The 13,654-nt window shown below is 38.5% G+C and overlaps 1 protein-coding gene across 13 annotated transcripts in view; it reads right to left on the minus strand.

Annotated features, from left to right (window-relative positions):
- The window catches only part of MAST4 (microtubule associated serine/threonine kinase family member 4), a 275,542-nt gene that overhangs the window by 113,275 nt on the left and 148,613 nt on the right, over positions 1-13,654 (minus strand). The gene's annotated exons all lie outside the window — the stretch shown is intronic.

Genomic DNA, 13,654 nt, shown 5'->3' on the forward strand with positions numbered 1-13,654 from the left:
TTACAGAATCACTTCTCTCAGCAACAAAGAAATGCTTCTCATTCCATCAATATCTTTGAAGAAAGCTAGATTAAAACTGTATTTTTCAGATAGGTTTGAGAGGAGTTTCTTTGGATTTAGAGGAGCCTTTTCAGTCAGGTAATTATTATGCAAAGAAAAACAAAGGAACTTGCTAAACTGCTCATTCAGTTATTGATATTTTCAAAGGTTCATGGAGTATCTTGAAGTTCTGCTACAGTCAAACTGAGCTGGCATGCCACAGCACTCCTCTAAAAGCATCAATGGTCTGCCTGAACAGATCTTGTTTCAAATGAGATTTCACGTCTGGTCAATAAACATCTCCACTGACAATACCGTGCAACATTTGTGGAATATTTAACCTATTTCCTCACAATGTTTTTGTAACTGAACTAGCGAACAGTATAGAAATGTATACATGGTACAGGAACCATTAAAACTCACAAGTAAATTTGAAAAAGTAACTGCATATTACATGTTTTTAGCAGATCATACAGTATTATGTTCTTTGTTTAACACACTTAAATACTGCTATCAGTGATCTGGAAAAAAACCACCTTTCTGGCAAACAACACAAAAGAGTAACAACAGAAACAAGACAGTTTACCATTGGATAAAGCAGCCTTAGTTGAACGACAGTCTTAATAGACATCAAGTCATATCAAAGCACATAAAACCCCCACAGACAGAATTTATGGCAAGATCCTGGAAGACAGGAACAGTGCAATGAATTTTGGTATTGTCATAGATAAACAGCTAAATATGAGCTTTTAATATGATGGTACAGCTGAAAGAACAAACAAGCTGGAAAATCTCTCATGGGAGTAAGGAGATAACACAACTGAGCATTTGTAGCATTTCCCAAAGATTGCAGGAAATTCATGAGGATTGAAAAAGATATATAATCAAAACTGGGAACTACAGTGTACAGCTTGAAAACTTAATTTATTCCACATAGTGAAGGCTAAAGGAGTACCTTGATAATTTAGTAGACATACCCCCAGGAGGAAGAGATTTCTGGGAGAAAACAGGTTTTAAGAATAGTGAACTCGATCCTGTCCCTGCCTCACACATAGTAGTTACGTATTCAAACTCAAGAAGTCAGATGAAAAAGGAGTTTTAAATTATTTTGCCTTACCTACTGTAACACAGTAGATTTCTTATCACTGTAAACCTTATTTGCTCTATGGCTTTCTACCTAAAAAAAATAACCACACTTCAAACAAGAGTTAGAGAATAGAGAAGAAAAAGCAGACAAGGTTTTAAAGCCTATTTTATATAGGACATTAAACTAGGAGATCTTACTGGTCTATCCAAACTTTAAAATGTACTCGTTAATAATTGGCTTTTTACGAATCAGAAATACAATAATTGAAAACTTGCTCCTCCTAGTGGCTGATGATGATGTTTAACAACTTATACTGAATTGATTTTCACTGGGATGTGAAGTAGAAATTAGCTGAATAACTACAAAAAGTATTTTGCGCATGAACAATGTGTATCTGCCCGATTTCAAAGATTACTTAGACCTCTTTAGCACACAAACACCCTCACTCTAACCAAGTAATGTCGAGAAGTCAAATTTAACCTGCCACTGTCCTGGCTTATTGCATTTCATTTAATTTAAACACATTTCAGAAAAGTAATGGTTCCAGGATTTCTTACCATTTCTGAAAGGTTCTCAGTAGATGCACAATATTAACTGAAATTTAAATATACTGTGTAGCCATCTGCATCAGACATTAAAATCTGAATCAGGCAGCGCTGGTTTTAATCCAATTATTTTTCAGTCTGTAGCAGACTGAGCCAACTATGCTAACAACTATTTGCTCTGGTCCTAGAGAGCTTGTCCTTCTGATCTAATTTAACAAACAGGCAGACTAATGAGAAAGTATGAGAGAGTTGTTTCCCATTTTTGTCACTTAATTTACATTATCTTGGCAAGCAGAGAAAGCACAGCTTTCTTTTTTCTTAAGAAAATGTGGACAGAATCACTCTGAACATACTTTTATTCATTTTTCATCACAGCTGCAGTCAACTAAGCCGTATTTTTGAGGAAATGCCTTTATTCGGTTGGGGAAAAAAACTTATTTCTTAAAAAAAGTTTGGGGGGCTTGATTCTCTAAACTTAGAATCTTATTCCTGGAAGTTTAAAACCAAATATTGGTGGTAAGTGGCATAAACATTACATCATTTTTCTGTGCCTTTTCAATGAAAATATTTTTATCAGACCTTTTTTACTAGAGGAACCATAATGTTCAAAATAGTGTTTGAAATACCCCTGTAAAAAAAGACTTCGGAATTCTTAAGTTTTTGTGGGTTTCTTTTGGTTTTAACAGTACATTAACTATATGGGAAACATATAGTTAATGTTTGGATGGAAGGGCAGGTTAAGTGGAACATTCTGTCATGCTACCACAGCATTCTGGTTTGGAGAATCCCAAACAACATACTCCTAATGAGAGGAATACTGCTCCTTACACAGAGCTATTTCCTCATGTTCAGTCTACTCACCCATCAGGGTAACAGAATTAAAGTACATTCAACTAGGGAAAGAAATCAGGCATAATTCCTGCTCATCCAGAGATTCAACCCTGATAGGCTTGGAAAAGCTGTTGGAATGAGTTGTTGCTTTTCTCATTTTTAAAATACCTTTTTGGGTAGGAGTGGAGGTTTAACAGAGGTCAGCACAAGTGAAGCACTCAGGCCTGTCAATCAAATTCTAAAGAGATTAAATTCCAGTGATACTGAATTTAAAAGTGGTTATTCAGTATAAATTTGTTTTCAGAGACAGAAAGCTTCATCAGCAGTAATACTTACACACTGAATGTCCTAAATTAATCACCCAATCAGTACATGTCCAATGGCTACAGATACATTACAGGTGTCAGTCACAGCAAGGAAATTAAATTCTCCTCCACAGCACTGGTACATACTGTGTTTATTTTTTTATTGTATTTTGAATACATGATTTATTTTCAAATGCTGATTTAAATCACAACCAGTATAAATGAGGTGCTGAGAACTCAGAGCTTTGCAGTGTATACACACACAAGTAGTTGCATTTCCTGGGCTTTTCCCTCCACTCATGTGGCTTCAATGCTTATCTGTGTGATGGATCTGTTGTCAATAAAACTGTATGAGATGGAGCACCCCACACAGTGTAAGCAACAAACTGGACCCTGAGGACACTGTAAGTTAAAAGGGAAAGTATTATATGCTTCAAAGAGTATTTTGTGGACTGCCTACCAACATTAACCTTGGTATTTCAAACAATTAGCTGAGCGCACAGCCCTGAGAGCTGGTAACATCTTTACTCTCTTTGCATGTCACTTCCAAATGCTCTCCCACTCAAGAGGCTACATAATAAATAACAATAGTTCCGTTCCAGTGTGCGCTCCATAGTTTAATTCAGAATTTCTGAATAACCCTCATTACACTCCACTCACACTTTTTTGTTTGTTAGGTTTTCTAACCAGTTAACCGCCTTGTCCGTCAGATGGTGCTGCAGCTGAATAATCTGAACTGTGTGAGCAGGTGACATGGTAGCTGAACAGTGAATCACTGCAACAGGGAGAAATAACCACAAAGAAAGAAGATCATTCTACAGGAAAAAAACTTGAAACCAAACATCTAGAAGTATGAAAAGGGTAAAGACTGAGCTAGTTATGTTTGTAAAAACATAAGGGGTGATAGAAAACCCTCAAAATAAAGGAAAAAAAAAATAATAATTACATCATAGCTACACTACAGTGCCTCAGAGTCTAAGACCTGGTTTTAACCTTTCACTTAATCTCTGCAAAGACAGTAACACCCTACTACTTCTTGGGAATGCAGAGAAGGCAATGCCTGAAACATCTGAATTAAATACTCAGCCACTAAAAAACAGAGAGGGAAGAAGTAGACAATAGCAAGGGGATCTTCACGCTGACCACTCTACAGTAGATTCAGAGGTACTGATCTATTTCTACAATCCTCTCCTCCCTGCAGGCAAAGATCATACAAAGTGAAGTCGAGAGAAACCCAGAATAGTTAAAAAATAGTTTTAAGTATCTCTCTCTCACGCTTATCAGGAGAATGACAGGAATCGGGGAATACGATGTGACAAGTCACAGACATCTACCTCCCACCCACAAAGACAGAAGACACATTTCATTTTTACTTTGCAGGACCAAGAGTCCATGTCAGTGTTTTATAATATACAAACTACAGTTAGCATCTCAGTCATCGCCAACACCCTGTAAAAACTATGCAAAAAAAGGAGTGCATGATCAGCACAACCTGTGTTAGCTTTTTAGAACTCCAGCATCCTGGAAAGCTCTATCACTAATAGTGGAAATGAGGGAATTAACTGTTCAGATTTCAAGTCGCAGTTCTGTTTGTTTCTCTCAAATCAGCACTTCAATTCTGCAAATTTGACAAGAAAATGTACTTAATATTTGCAAAGGATTACCCCAACATTTTCCACAAAAGCTACACCCTATTCTCAATCCACCACTTCCTCAAGACCCACACAGGCACACTTCTAAATATATGTACGAGGTGAAGACTTCAGTCCAGTTGTAGACAACACATGGACAGCCTAGATGTCCTGGCAAAGAAACCTCAGTATGGTGGTGAAGGAGGAACATACCAGACTTCTCATAATGAAAGGGACTGGCTTAATTAAATTCATAACTACACCAGCATTTGTCATGATCCTCTCCTCTCAGGCCCTACAGCAATTTTTAGATATATTTCCAGGTTTTATCAGCCTGGGAGGTCACAGAGCACTCAGCAGAATATTTTCCATTATGCTTGCCAGCAGAACAACACCAGTCAGATGACAACTTCTAAAACATGGTAAGAACTGCTTCCTGTGCTGTGCCATAGAACTGCTGTGCTATACTTTGGGGTCCTGCAGGCATGTCTTTTATAACAGTTTTGTTGTGTGTAAGTTTTAGTCCCCTTTGTGGTCACTGTTTACTTCTCCATCAAATTGCAAATTCACATTCCTGGCCAAGCAGCATCATGACATCTCTTAGGCAAGACCTCCTCTTGGAGTGATCCCCCTCTCAGCTGATTCCAGGTACACATTCTAGATGTAAGCCACACAGACTTTTTGCTCAGTAGTCCTAAGGCAAAAAACTCCCATCAACTTTGCTCTGCTCAAGTGTTACTGTGCTTGAGCTGCTAACTGCAGACCTCCTCCTCTTCTCTACTGCAAAGACAACCTTGCTCCTTTTTTGGGAAAAGGGATCACCAACTCTCATTGCAAAACAATTCAGCCTGCACAGCAGTGAAATGAAATTATGCTGTGAGCAGCAGAAATAATGAAGCCCTCAAAAAAGGCCACTGAAGGGACAGCAGTGCCCTCCCGATGCACACCTCCTTCTGCATTCCTCACTACAAGTTTTAAGAGTCCCAAAGCTTTTATTTGCTTATCATCAGGTTTCGTTGGGAAGGCTGATGCATGCAGCTCTAGTTTCTGTTCTGCATCTATTTTTATCAAAGTGCAATAACATTATGCAGGTATGATAATGCTGCAGCACTGGCACAGAGTAAGGTTGAGAAATTCTATTACAGGAATTTCTCTGCAGGATTGTTTTTGTTGGCAATTTATACAAGGACCACATGAAATTGGTCACTGTGCTACACAAAGACTGCAGAATTTCTGAACTTGGGGTGGACTTTACCTCAGGAAATATCTCTCCTGGAAGAAGTGAGCCATCGACATCCCTATCAAATCAAATTTTCAAGGAAAAGGACAACCAGAAGACTAATACAGCAGTTTCTCTGTATCTGCATTAATTGATTTGCAACACTTTGGACAATTAATGGACCTGGAATTAAAGATGTTCTAAATGCTTTTCTTTTAAATCAGATTAAGCCAATTACGAAGCCATACTACAGAAGTCTGAATTTGTCATGCAGGTTGAGACACCTGAGCCCCAGGACATTTACAGTCATTACTAATAGATAAGTCACCTCTGACAAGAAAAGCCTCTAAGTGGACAGGTACATTCACGGCAGTGATTTGGGATTGTTGTTAGATAATTTGCATCTACTTGAAACTCTGTGCTATGACAGGGTAGAAAGAAAGGAGGCTGTCCATTTTCAAGTATAATTTAAGATGTGTAGAGTTCTTTTCACCTATACAATGTGGATCAACTATTCAAAGATGATCAAATCAGCTATTCACTATCTCATTGGCTTGGAGTGATTTCTTAGCACCACATATGGAATAAGGAATTCACCAAATCTCTATACAGCCCCAAACAGAGCTCCATGATGTCTTCCCTCTCTTCCTCCAGTTTCTGACTTAGGTATGGCATAATTTTTTTAACTATTCCAAATTTTCTAGGTTGTTTTTTCTAATGGAAAACATGAAAAAAATATATACAGAACTCTCCACATCTTGCTTTCATTTCACTCTTTCATCTTTCAAATAAAGCACAGGGGATGTGATCAAGATTTTGGACAAGCTCTTTATTACAGTGTCACCTGTAAAAGTTAAGATGAACCAAAATTTGACTCTCAGATAAAGTCTTCTTAAAAAACAGTGTGAGGCTTTGGTTTCAAAGGAGGATTATACAAAGTAATTTGTCTTTAAAAGCTGTATGGTAAAAAGGTTTACAAGTGAACCCTTAAGAGCTGGTGAACCCTTAAACATTTCAAGCTTCAAAATTAAGTAATCTGAGCAGCACATCAAATCACAGTAAAAATTAACATTATGGGGGTATATCTCAGTAGATAATACTTTAAGAAGACATTAATTCTTTGCTTCATAAAGTAGTAAAGCACTTAAAGAAATCTCTTTTTGGATCATTCCTATGACTGTGTATCCTTCAAAGACATTAGAAATATATTTTTTAAAACAATATTTTAAATAAAAAAAAAAGAACCCTCTGTCTCTAGATCCACTGTTCCCATTACAAAGCAACACTTGACAATTACTGTAATTTGCAAACTGAAATTGCTATTACCTTTTCAAAATGCTTAGAAAGCCTAACCTGCTAAAAGATTTAATATTCAATAATACATACAAAATACAATCCAAAATACCAAAAGATTTAATAAAACTAGTACACAGGTGCTTTGGGAGGACTTTTAAGAGAGTTCAGGGAGAGAAGACTAACCAAATGGCATTTAAATTATTCAGATGGACTCTATCACAAATAAAACAAAGTGTCTTTCAGACTACCATAGGAAATAACTGTCACAAGAACTTATCTTGATTTCCCAAGATGCACCTTACATATGCAGGGAGGGGGAAAACAACACAGCATTACGGTAAAGAACTAGACTTCTGGTAAACTCTCTAAAATTATCTTATCTATCCCTCTAAACTGGAACATGTTGTAGGGAAAAAGGGCTGCTGTTCTTGCTTTACGTGATCTAAATAAATATATATAGATGAATCTTCCTTAGGAACAACATCAAGTAACAAAAGACACTGATCAAATTGCCTATTCTACATAACTTTTTCAGAGACATACACAAGAACGCAATTTTCTCCTGGGAGCTTTTGAAAATGTACTTAAACCAGAATCTTTACAATAACAGCAAACTAAGTTTTACTCTTATTCTACTCATGAACCTTTAAAGAAGACCAGTGTGACAAAAGAGGCTTACCCTCTCCAATTCCACATCAGTGTGCAACAAGTAAAACTGCACTTTCTTTAGAGCCAGCCCAAAAATCCACATGAGAACAAAATTCAGATCTCCATTTCCCTGTTGGGTGGCAAACCAACAGCAAAGGTCACCCAGGGGGCCATTTTTTCCATTTACAGAAGTGCCAGTGGAAACAGCTCTCCTTTTGACCTATCACAGCTCTTCATATGGAAGAATATGGGAAATAGCTGAGTAAAATGTGTTTTGTGTGGTTAAATAAGGGCTCCTAAAAAAGAGTCAAAAGAATAGGAAAGATGTAACTTCAGAGCAGACTTTTAGAGAAGAAAGCTGAACATTCATTAATTTCACTATGAGGAACTTGTGCTTTAGGGTAGGTGTTCAGGTATGCTAATCAGGTTATTCTTAGAGATGAAACAGCATGTTTTCCTCATTTTAAATAACAATTAGTAGCTTGGGAAAGAAACTGAGCCAAATCATACCTTAGCTCTCCTCACGACCTTCCTGTTTTGGTGTAACAAGTCAACAACTTCAGCTTTCAGCCTAAACTTAAGGTCACTATCCTTGGTATGTGTTTCAGAAAGCAGAAGTCTGAATAAATTTTTAAGAAAAACGTTTGCTTGAACATCCCTGGGTATAGCAGCTGTGGCACTGAGACACAGGCAAAGTGTGTCTCTGACACACAATCTGCCTGTAGCTTTTATAAAAACTTATGAATCCAAGAAGATGTAGTAATGCTACAGTACCTTCCACAGAAGTAAAGAAACCAAAAGGTCCCAATTTAATTGCTAACACCTCTACAATAATTTTTCTGTACCCTGAGAGGACCATGTCATGCCCACATGCAAGTCTCTGCCCATCACTGAGGGAATACTAATATTCCTTTTCTGCAGTATGCACTGTTAGGTCCATCTAGCCTATACACTTACATCAGATTTAATCATTAAGCACTATGTACAACATCTGTCAACCCTGGCTGTTTTTCATGTGTGAGCAAGCAGTTTCTGGAGCCCCGGTGCAGCCGTGTCAGAAGAGGTGCCCTGGCATCAGCAGACTGTCAGCCTAAGTACAGGCTGCCACTGTCCCCCATAATGATGAAAATTGCCTCACATCCCACACTCTTCAACTCCCTCTCCCCTCCTCTCCCTCTTCCCTCCTCTTCCTCTCCTCCCCTCTTCTTCTCCCTCTTCCCTCCTCTTCCTCTCCTCCCCTCTTCTTCTCCCTCTTCCCTCCTCTTCCTCTCCTCCTGTCTCCTTCTCCCTCTCCCCTCCTCTTCCTCTTCCTCTCCGCTCTTCCTCTCTTGCCCTCTTCTTCTCCTTCTCCCTCTCCCCTCCTCTCCCTCTCCCCTCCTCTCCCTTTTCCCTCCTCTTCCTCTCCCTCTTCCCTCCTCTTCCTCTCCTGTCTCCTTCTCCCTCTCCCCTCCTCTTCCTCTTTCTCTCCCCTCTTCCTCTCTTCCCTTCTTCTTCTTCTCCCTCTCCCCTCCTCTTCCTCTTCTCTCCTCTCCTTTCTCTTCTTCCTCTCCTCCCCTCTTCTCCCTCCTCTCCCTCTCCCCTCCTCTCCTCTTCTCTCCTCTCCTTTCTCTTCTTCCTCTCCTCCCCTCTTCTCCCTCCTCTCCCTCTCCCCTCCTCTCCTCTTCCTCTTCTCCCCTCTCCTTTCCCTCTCCATTCCTTTTCCTCCCTCTCCCCTCCTCTCCCCTCCTCTCCTCAGACAGACCTGTTCTCACATGCTGTGGAGATTCAACTCCAGGTGTAGCTCCACTACCACAAGAGCTAACACAGATGAGGGCAGAACACTCGTGGGGACGAGTGGAAGGAGTGAGGCTCTGTGAGACCCCAGGGGCAGCTCTGCCCCAAGCAGCTGCCACCCTGCTGCTGGCCCTGTCAGCCCCACAGCCCCACCAGACCACACAGCACAGCACACCACATAACATCTGACCACACCACTCGCCTCTCCACTGAAACATGGGAATACTGCTAAGTTTAAAAATTATAGTATTGCCTGCTGTAAAGTAAATGCCAAACACCAACCTGAATTTTTACTGCCCATTATATTTTCCACATGGGTGTATATGCTCACATGTACATGGCATCACACAGCAAAAAAAAAGCAATTTAAGAGCTCTTTAAACATGCTCACTTTCAAATGAACAACAGGTAAAAAAATAACAAGAAACTTTTCACTTTTCTACAAGAAACATACATTTATTTGAGGCTTTTGTGAAACAGACCAATAATGTTGTTAAAAGCGGTTGTTAAAATGTAGCTATTTTAGGTCCCCTGTCTTCACATGATTCAGGGACAAAGGAATATCAGTGGAAAAAAAACAAAACAGATGCAGACAGAGAAAGCAGAATAACAGGAGGACAAGTACTAGTTTCTGATTTCTGTATTCAGTGATTTGGTATATGAATTGAAACAGCTTAAACGATTTCAGGTAAAAATTGCTGTTTCATATTTTATTTTAATGAAATTATTAAAAAATCTGGCATTAATTCTTCCTTGGGTTTGGAATGATTTCCCATTTATATTATGTATTCAGGTCATACTTAATGGAAGTGTATGAGTGATTTTTGGCAATTTCCAGATATAGAAACCTAATCCTGAATACCAGCAAGTGGCTAAGCTCCAAGATATCTGTAACACTGAATTTCTTTTTATTTCAATTCAGTGCCATAGGATGAAGTTTAATCCATGGCAGTGATACTTCCATTTGCTGCTCTTGGTCTCACACGTGTAATGAGCTGTCAACACGACCCTATGCAAAATGCAGTATTTAGTGTGGCAGCCTCACAAGCTTTTCAAAAAAACAAGACTACATTACCAAAAGGTGTAGTTAATAATCCTCATTTACCTTCCCATCAGCTCACAGATTCAGCTACAATGAGCTGAACTGGATTTCCATAAAGAAATAGGACGGTCTATGAAAAAAAAAAAAATAAAACCATAAGAAAAAAAAAAAAAAAGTACAAGCTTGGATTCTTTTAGCTTGCCACCTTCTTTTTCAAGGCTCTGGAATGAATCCTTTCAACCCTCTCACCAGGCTGAGAATGTCAGTAACAATTCCATGACACTCATGCAATCCTAATGCTCCTTAGTCAAGACTTTCCAGGAACTTCACCACAATTCTCCTTTTTGAGAAACTTATTATCTCTGTATCAGCTGAAACCTTCTGCCTGAAAATGAAGATGCTAGGAAAGCCAAATTGGCTGTCTGTATGAAGGACTTTTTTCTAATCCTTCATACGAACATTAAATTCCTTAATATTTCTGAAAATTACCAAAGATAGGAAAGGATCACAAACTAAACCAACATACCATGCACAACTCAAGCAGAGAGAGAACATCTGCCATCATGACTATACTGGTCATGAAGAAGAGCCAGACCAAAGACAGCAACCACAAATTTTCCCCATGGATCCCCATTCCATGTAGGCAGTAGTAACCACTAAACTACTTTTTATTAGAAGCCACTACTACTTCTCACATTTACTGTTTTCTGCTAGTCTTCTTCCTTCCAGTACTTCCACCATTCCATTCCCCACTACTGTCAGAAAGGACACCAAACTATGGAAAGCAAAGAAAAAACACTTCAAAATTCAGAAACTTGAGTATCTTGAACTTCTCAGTAGCTTTGCTGCCTTCACCTTCTCTCATCCTTGTAAAACTGCTGCTTATATTAAATAGTACTAAAATAGTATGTTTTTTTCTGCCCACAGAAGGAAAAAGATTTTCAGAGAACCCAAACAGCTGATACAAAGTTGATGGGAAATGTGTTCCCACCTGTCTGAAATTTGAAACACCTCTCCACTCCCCATCATCTTCAACAAGTATCAGTAAAGCATGGATAGCTTCACACTGTACCACAGGCAGTTCTGTTCACAGGATGGTACTGCTTATTTGTGAAAGATTTTCACTGTCCAGCTGGCAAAAGGTTCCCTTCAGATTACTACTCCATGTAACAACTGTTATAACCAGTTTTGTTTAAAAAAAAAGCATCACCTAAGGAGCAGCTGTGCCAGTCAAAGGTCATGAGGGAGATGAGCCAGCATGTTAGAGAAAGAATATACCACAGGAAAATCTCATCCACTCACTCTGTTAAGTCTACCATCCTACTAACACTTCTGAAAATAAACAGAAGTACTCACACTAAAATAATTCCTCTCCTCTTACATACAGAAGTACTCTGAGCTAACTAAATGGTAAATCCTAATTGCTTATATAACCTAAAAAACAATACATAGGGCCTTCCCTGTTAACCTAGGTCACACTTGAATGGTAACTAATAACTAAAACATTTGCTGTTCAATACACCAGCAGTGCTCTACAGCTATAGCTACATACAGCACAAAGATTTAGAATTAATCAAGCTTCCAAGTATTTCTGTTCCAGGAAAAACTCAAGGAGTCTGGCAAAGCTTTAAATACACTTCAAGGGAAAGCAACCCAAGAAAAATCCCTAGGATTTTTGACATTTTTCTGTAAAATCTGTGAAAGAAACTTCACATTAGGTAGTATAAATAATTTGTAATCCATCTCAAAAAGTATCTGAGAAGTCTGCTTCCATCATCCTACAAACTTGGCATTGTTGGGAACCTCTGCCCACCAGCAAGAGGAAACAAAAGCCTTCAGGGTTCTAGTTCCAAAGACCATAAAAACACCAAGGGCTGCGTCCATAGCACAATTTGCATGCAGAACATCCACACGTCTGCAGATGCTGTTTAGCAGGTTATACAAATTAAATACTTCATACATAGCTTTTTGATTCCACAAAATTGACATTTTGAAAAAGAGCACTTCTGCCCTCACCCAGGAAAGTGAATTGCTCTGGCTGCATAAAAAGAAAGACTCCATTAGAAAATTCTAGTTTTTAACAAGCATTTCTTACCACAGATAAACTCCACAGAATGTACCGATTTTCCTGGAAATTGATTCAAGCAACACCAGAAGAGCATTTCCACTGAGAGAAAATAAGTTCTATTTATTCTAATCATACTGGGAAATGCATAAATGAGGGATTATTATCCCATCTCTCCCCTAGAAACATAATAGTCTAAAAAAAAACAATACCTCTTCAGAAACACATAGCAAGTCACAAGGTTATTACTCTACTTTTCAGTGTCCCAGGAAGCCCTGATAGAAGACTCTTAAGCATCACTTTGGTTTTAACTTTCAAGTATGCTGAAGCAGGGTAATGCATCCAAATAATTTTCCTCTTCCTCGCTATATGCAAGAGGTGGTACCAAACAGGCACAAATGCAGGTTGGTAGTTCTCTAAGCATTCTTCATCCTCACAGTATCAAGTGAGACCTTAGGGGTTTTTTAATTCATGAGGCATCCATAACTCATTAGTAACTCATTTTAAGAACTACTTTCCCTATGGAGCAGAACCTCAATAGTTCGCACCTATGAGATCCCTGATTTGCTATTGTATTTTCTGCATTTAAAAAAATAAATCAAGAAGGCAAAGGAAGTTCTTCTGTTCCAGAAACATCCTTCAGTTATCATTATAGTTTTACCAGATCAGGAAGTTTTACATGGTTTGTTGTAATCAATTAATGATTTTCTGACAAGTACCAAAGAAATAGATTCTTCTGAATACACTTGGGAGTAGAAGAAATAATAGAGTGAGAATAATGTTTTTTGTGGCTGCTTAGGGCTTATCTAAAACATTACTGCTTTACAAATAAGGCTTAAAATCCTCACAGTTCTGAAGAAGAAACAGTCCTACCAGTGTACCATACATCACTTCATGCTCTTCTAAATGGATGTGCATCTTGGATATTCAACTCATCCTGCATCTGACATAACTGAGCATAACCAAGTGTTTCATGAGTCACCCTCATTTCTGAGCTCACCTTACAGTCTTGACATAAAAGAATAGAGTTGACATATGGTCACACAAAGTAAACTATAAAATTTCAGTAGCAGATATGTTCCTAAGCAAACAGTCAAAGCAATGCAGAATTATACATCAGTATCCTCAATCTCTTTACTAGGTCTCAAAACAGGGATTACATACACTGTATTT

The sequence above is a fragment of the Heliangelus exortis genome, chromosome Z (genome assembly GCF_036169615.1).
Source record: "Heliangelus exortis chromosome Z, bHelExo1.hap1, whole genome shotgun sequence".
Taxonomy (NCBI): Eukaryota; Metazoa; Chordata; class Aves; order Apodiformes; family Trochilidae; genus Heliangelus; species Heliangelus exortis.